The following is a 6,187-nucleotide window of genomic DNA, read 5'->3' as shown; positions in this document are numbered from 1 at the left end:
TTCACCAATGGGATTTACTTTTAGAGAGGCCCAATGGTCAAGAATATGAACAGGACCATACCAGCTGGCTCACAGATTCCAGAGCTAGCAGCCACCCATTCTAGAACCAGGTCTAATTCTAGAACCAGAAGCAGCCAACACTTAACCAGCAATCTAGTCATACAAAAGATGGTGCCATAAATTCACTTACATGACACCACAACATCCCCACTGCAATGGTTTTTATTTTATGGTTGAAAAGATGCTGAAGGTAGCTCAAGCTTTGTTGCCTCAAAGACAAACTCCATCCCATTAAATTTAAGACACTGTTGAGGCTTGGTTGGGGATGAACACTTGCCTCCGTATTCCAAGTCGTTCATTTCCTTGGCCTTTGGTGTTTTGTAGCTTTCAATACACCTCAAGGAAATGAGAGCAATAAAGGAACGTCATAAACCTTCCAACAAGCTGCTAAGAATCAGGTGCTGGTGGGCTTCCTCCCCTCCCCTGAGATGACCTTTTGGTGGCCAGAGCACAGATGCCTCCCAGGAAGCACATCTTTCCCACCCACCCCCTTCCAAGCCCAGCATGCTCCAACCACCATCAACACACCATTGCACACGGAAATTTGCTCCTGCTGGGCAGTGGGGGTGAATGGGCACCTGTACGAAGAAGGAGATCATGTGCTCATTCATGCATCAGCTGATGCTTTGATTTCCCTACCTGAGGACAAAAGGCTACATAGCTCGCAGGTTATGGAACGGACCCTGAAACTGACCCCAGAGACCCTTAACAAACTGCAGTGTCCAGAATCGTTTGAGGGAAATAATATGTTGGAATGTCCTGTAAAGGTATAGGGTAAAGGTAAAGGTAAAGGTAAAGGGACCCCTGACCATTAGGTCCAGTCGTGACCAACTCTGGGGTTGTATTAATGCTGCAAGGGACTTTTTTATGTGTCATTATGACAGGTGGTGGAGGGAGCAAGGCGCATTCCAGTGAGTGAGCCTGTCCCTGGCCATGCTACTGGTGTTGGCCCTCTCACTGCTCAAAGCTGAAGGAGTTAAGGGGCAGAGGGATTAGGAAAGAGACCCGGCTGGGGAAGAGGAAACAGGTTTGTAAACAGGACTGAAACTTTAGGTTAATTTTTTTAAGTAAACAAAGGGATTTTACTCTACTGAAACATTACTGTTTACAACTTCAGAAAGAGGTACACATAATTTTCACCTGTGAGCTGATTGATATATATATATATATAATGCATCTGTCTAAAAAGTGTTAGGAGAGACAATAATTTTGAAATCAAACGGAAACAGAAAGAAACTAGAAGACCAAAGAAGAATTAATCCTAATCAAAGAGGGACAGTCAATTGCAGACAAAAGATAGACTTTGAGAAAGTCCCCAAAAGAAAGCTCAGCCAAGCAAAATCTAAACTTAAAAATTCAGAAAAATACCAAGATGAAGATTTTAAGGATAATTGCCAAAACAAAAAAACCCATGTGAAAACTGGAGAAGGCAAGAGAAAATGAAGGAATATGAAGGGGATAAATCAAGTTTTGCTTACTTTTCAAACTAACTAATCTTTGGATGTAAAAAGGAGCACATGAAAGCACATAGATGGATATGAAGTTTGCTTAAAGCACAGAGAAAAATAGGATGGGGAAATGGAAAGTTTTTCTTTTAAAAGGCAGCTGGAGAAGCCATCTGATGTTAGGGAAAGTGTGAGGTTTTCACTTCTCAAGCTAGAAAAGTCAAGATTGGGAAGACTTTAGCAGAGGAAAGACTTAGAAGCAAGAAATGTTGGTGGATCCAGGCTGATGAAGTGTAGCTGGTAACACAATAACTGAAAGCCCTCTGCAATGTTCTTAGTAATACTTTGATAATAAGTTTTTTACTGAAGCCAGAAATAGGAGAGATGAGAAGGGAGGGATTTTGGGAGCATACTGACTTCTTGTCTCTTGCTAGAAAGTCTGGAAAGTCCTTGTGTGTACCACCTTCCTGAGGTTATAATAACAATATTATAATAATTTATTATTTATACCCCGTCCATCTGGCTGGTTTTTTTTATATAAAAAAATACTATAAGTTCTTTGTTTTTCATCTAGCCCTGAGAGTGGCATCTAGCATCTGTAACTCTCCCTTAGAATGAGTGTGCCAAGATTTCAGTGGCTAGCAAGTGCCGCAGGTAGCAGCAGCAGAAGCAGCAGCAAAACGCACTTGTCACGGATCAGAATATTTTACCTAATTGGAATCTATGGGGTGACATGTCGATTCCAGTGTGGAAAAGCAAAGAAGGAATTTTGAGGATGAAGCTGCTGGGGGGGGGGGAGATAAGGTAGAAAAGGCATTTATCCTGCAATATTCTTTCTCATACAGTTTAGTGGCCTTAATTTCATGGGTAAAGTAACCCTCCAGGACTATATTGAAAGTTGCCCAGGTTTTCTGCAACATTAGCACATCGAAACACATTATATACTCGCAAAATGACTCCCCCCTACTTTCTTGGCCCAACCTGCTATGACTCTTTCAGGTTGCGGTGACTGAGTTGTCAGAAGAGGCCCTATTCTGTGTCATCACATTTCTGTAGGATTGGTGGAAGGTGACTGGGGACAAACTAGTGATTCTAGATCTCTCTCTTCTGCCCCTCTAGATTAATGGCTCCTCCAGCTTCAAATAAAATGGCGGTCAAAATGATATTCTGTGACTGAAGGACATTTAGGTGAGTATCCCTTGCTTGGCTAGGGAGGAAATTTCTATTGTGTTCCGTCTGCAACTCATTGTGCTAAGACTCTTTCAGGTTGCGGTGATTGAGATGTCGGAAGAGGGCCTATTCTGTGTCACCACAATGAGGCTCACCTTCAGGTAGGAGAAGACTTCTTCTTTTCTCTTCTTTCCTTCACATTCCACCACTCAGTTGTCTTTTTTCAAGACAATGTTTTTTCTATTGGTCTCTCCTTTTCCCCATTTTCTTTTCTGCTGGTCTCTTCACAGGTCTCTCCAAAGATCCTGCAACACTCAAATGAAGACAGCTCTTTCAGCAGAGTCCCAGAAGTCATGGTGGTAAGAAAGCTGTTTAATTTTTTAAAAAAATTTCATTTTCTGTTCCGTCTGCAACTCATTGTGCTAAGACTCTTTCAGGTTGGGGTGACAGAGTCATCAGAAGAGGCCCTATTCTGTGTCACCACAATGAGGATCACCTGCAGGTAGGAGAAGACTTCTTCTTTTGTTCCAGCTCCTCTTTCCTTCAGGCTTCCCAGAGTTCACTGTTCTTGAAATGAGAGTCACCAGCATTACGACAGTGCTGCTTTAGGTAAGTTCACATTCCACCACTCAGTCGTCTGTTTTCAAAACAATGTCTTTTGTATTGGTCTCTCCTTTTCCTCATTTTCTTTCCTGCTGGTCTCTTCACAGGTCTCTCCAAAGAGCTCTTCTTAACCTCTTAAGGTTTTTCTTTTTCCCGAGAGAACATTCACAGAATGTTCTCTCAGGTTTTGCTTTTCCCCTTGTTGCATTGCTCAAAAAAAAAGCAAAAGACACTGGTGGTTGGCGCTCCTGGTTCCCAGGACGGGGTTCAAATCCCTGCGGTGTCCATGCTTACTTCCAATGAAACTGCTAACTCTCTCTATTCCTCTCTATCTCTCTCTGTCTCTCTATCCCTCTCTATCTCTCTCTGTCTCTCTATCTCTTTCTATCTCTCTATTCCTCTCTAGCTCTCTCTGTCTCTCTATCCCTCTCTATCTCTCTCTGTCTCTCTATCCCCCCCCCTCTCTGTCTCTCTATCCCGTTCTATCCCACACTGCCCAAATAACAATTGGCTCCTTTTTCTTAAGCCAAAGTATTAGCATGGGAGGTGGTGACTTCAGTGACTGAGCTTGATTCTTAACTCCACCATTGCACCAAAGGACCATTTCAAGCACCACCTTCCTGGCAATGTGCTGTTGCTGGGAAGATGCTCACTTGGTGTATCACTGGTTGTGTGTCTAGGTCGGCTGGATCAGGTGGCTGCTTCCCCTCCTAGTGTTCCCAGTCACTGGTGCGAGAAGTCTCTCTATGGATCTGGTCTGTCTGCATTCCAGTCACTACTGGAGGAGCAATTCTCCCTGCAAAGGTAACAGACAAGGTGGCCTTATGGGGAAAACATGCTGTGGAGCTTGCTATGTAGGGTGCTGTTTTTGTTTTCTAACAATTCCTGATCAATAGCTTCCCAATCTTCTGGTGGATCATGAACATAGCTGTCAACTTTTCCCTTTTCTTGCGAGGAATCCTATTCGGAATAAGGGAATTTACCTTAAAAAAAGGGAAACATTGACAGCTATGATCATGAAGCAAGGAGAATTGGGAGGAGACCTGGGCAAGGTGTGAGGCAGGTGCAGGTGCAACTTTGATTACAGGTGTTCTGGCAACTTAGAAAGTTCAGTGTCTGTGTTTGCTTGCTTTCAGATTGGCAGATGCAACGAAACCATTGTCCAAGGCAGCCTCTGTTTCAAGGCCAGAATGGATTTGCGTTCCCATAACTGTTACTCTCTTTCTATTTTTGCAGATCATGGTGCAAGACTGTAGGTTTTTCCCCTTGCAAAGTTAAGCAACAGTGACACAATTATTCAAGGTAGGCAAATCTGATAGCTAAAAATGGAGCAGCCAGAAATACTTTTGAAATCTGAAGGCTTGTTTGTTTTGTTGTTAAAAATAGTTCCTAACTGTTTCTTGTTCAGGAAATCAGGGGTGTTTTTTTTTGGGGGGGGGGCAAGATTGCTATCGTACAGAGCACGGTGTGACATAAAACCAGCACATTTTCTGTGCTTTGCTTCTCTTCTGGAAGCTCAACAACTTCACAACCTTTTCTAGATGAAAAGGACTGCATAAAACCATTGTGGAGATGTGGGAGTAGGCCCCTCATAATCGTTGCTATCTCCTTCAAATACAGTAAATGTCTAAGCACAGTCCATGGGAATAGGAATGGATGGGAAAGTATTAGAAATCAAGAAAAAGTATTTTACTGTGAGCAGCAAAGGATGGAGAGAAAATAAGCATCTTGAAAGACGAGTGTAAAGTCAACTTTTAAATCTGTGTTAAATTTGAATTAATTTGTTGTTAATTTGTGTTAAATTTGGAAAACTAATAAAAAACTAATAAAAACTGTTGGGGATTGTAGGGAGAGACCTGCCAAAAAAAGTTGAAAAACATCTTCATGTATGCGACAATGGCCACGAGAGTTCTGGTAGCACAAGGATGGAAGTCTGAAGAAACCCCAACTAAAGAATCATGGCAAGAAAAATTGATGGACTATGCAGAACTGGCAAAACTGACATATAAGCTACGGGACAAGGATAACTGTGACTTTAAGGATGAATGGGAAACCTTTACAAAGTATCTGAAGACGCAACAAAGCGAACTGGACTCCTTGGCTGGTTGTGAATAAACATTAACAAACTTTTTATTGATAGTAATCAGCTAAATAGTTTGCCAGTAGTGATGTATGGAAGTGAGAGCTGGATCATAAAAAAGGCTGATCGCCGAAGAATGGATGCTTTTGAATTATGGTGCTGGAGGAGACTCTTGAGAGTCCCATGGACTGCAAGAAGATCAAACCTCTCCATTCTTAAGAAAATCAGCCCTGAGTGCTCCCTGGAAGGACAGATCGTGAAGCTGAGGCTCCAATACTTTGGCCACCTCATGAGAAGAGAAGACTCCCTGGAAAAGACCCTGATGTTGGGAAAGATGGAGGGCACAAGGAGAAGGGGACGACAGAGGACGAGATGGTTGGATAGTGTTCTCGAAGCTACCAGCATGAGTTTGACCAAACTGCGGGATGCAGTGGAAGACAGGAGTGCCTGGTGTGCTCTGGTCCATGGGGTCACGAAGAGTCAGACACGACTAAACGACTAAACAACAACAACAACAAATAGTTTGAGGATGTATTCAACTTTGTAACATGCAGAAAACAGCATTTTTGAGAAACCAAAGACTGGAACTGAGGGAAGTCGGGGGGAGGGTGGGTTTTGTGTGGGAGGGGGGGAGGGAGAAAAAATGGGAAAACAAGGATGATATATTTTTGGATAATATGTCTTGTTATAATTTTGAATAATAATAATAATAAAACCTAATAAAACCTAATAAAAAATTAATTGGCAAAAAAGGAGGTAGTAATGGTTACCAACCTAAAAGAGTACACAAATTCGTGAAGGAGAGGGCATTGGATAGCTACTGACCACG

At 42.5% G+C, this 6,187-nt stretch overlaps 1 long non-coding RNA gene across 3 annotated transcripts; it reads left to right on the top strand.

Moving 5' to 3' along the window:
* The first annotated feature begins 1,016 nt into the window (after positions 1–1,016).
* LOC308577005 lies at positions 1,017–5,809 on the top strand. 3 transcript variants are annotated; one of them, XR_014003320.1, is made up of 6 exons: positions 1,017–1,087; positions 2,625–2,836; positions 2,966–3,034; positions 3,113–4,082; positions 4,515–4,580; positions 5,127–5,808. It is a non-coding gene; the product is annotated as an uncharacterized lncRNA (long non-coding RNA). The 3 variants fall into 3 exon arrangements; XR_014003321.1 differs by having other exon boundaries at positions 2,625–3,034; XR_014003319.1 differs by lacking the exon at positions 1,017–1,087 and adding an exon at positions 1,100–1,183 and having other exon boundaries at positions 2,625–3,034; positions 5,127–5,809.
* The last annotated feature ends 378 nt before the right edge of the window (positions 5,810–6,187 follow it).

The sequence above is a fragment of the Podarcis bocagei genome, assembly GCF_964188305.1.
Source record: "Podarcis bocagei genome assembly, chromosome: 17".
Lineage (NCBI taxonomy): Eukaryota > Metazoa > Chordata > Lepidosauria > Squamata > Lacertidae > Podarcis > Podarcis bocagei.
The sequence above is the reverse complement of the archived record's forward strand: the minus strand, read 5'-3'. Positions and strand labels throughout refer to the sequence as shown.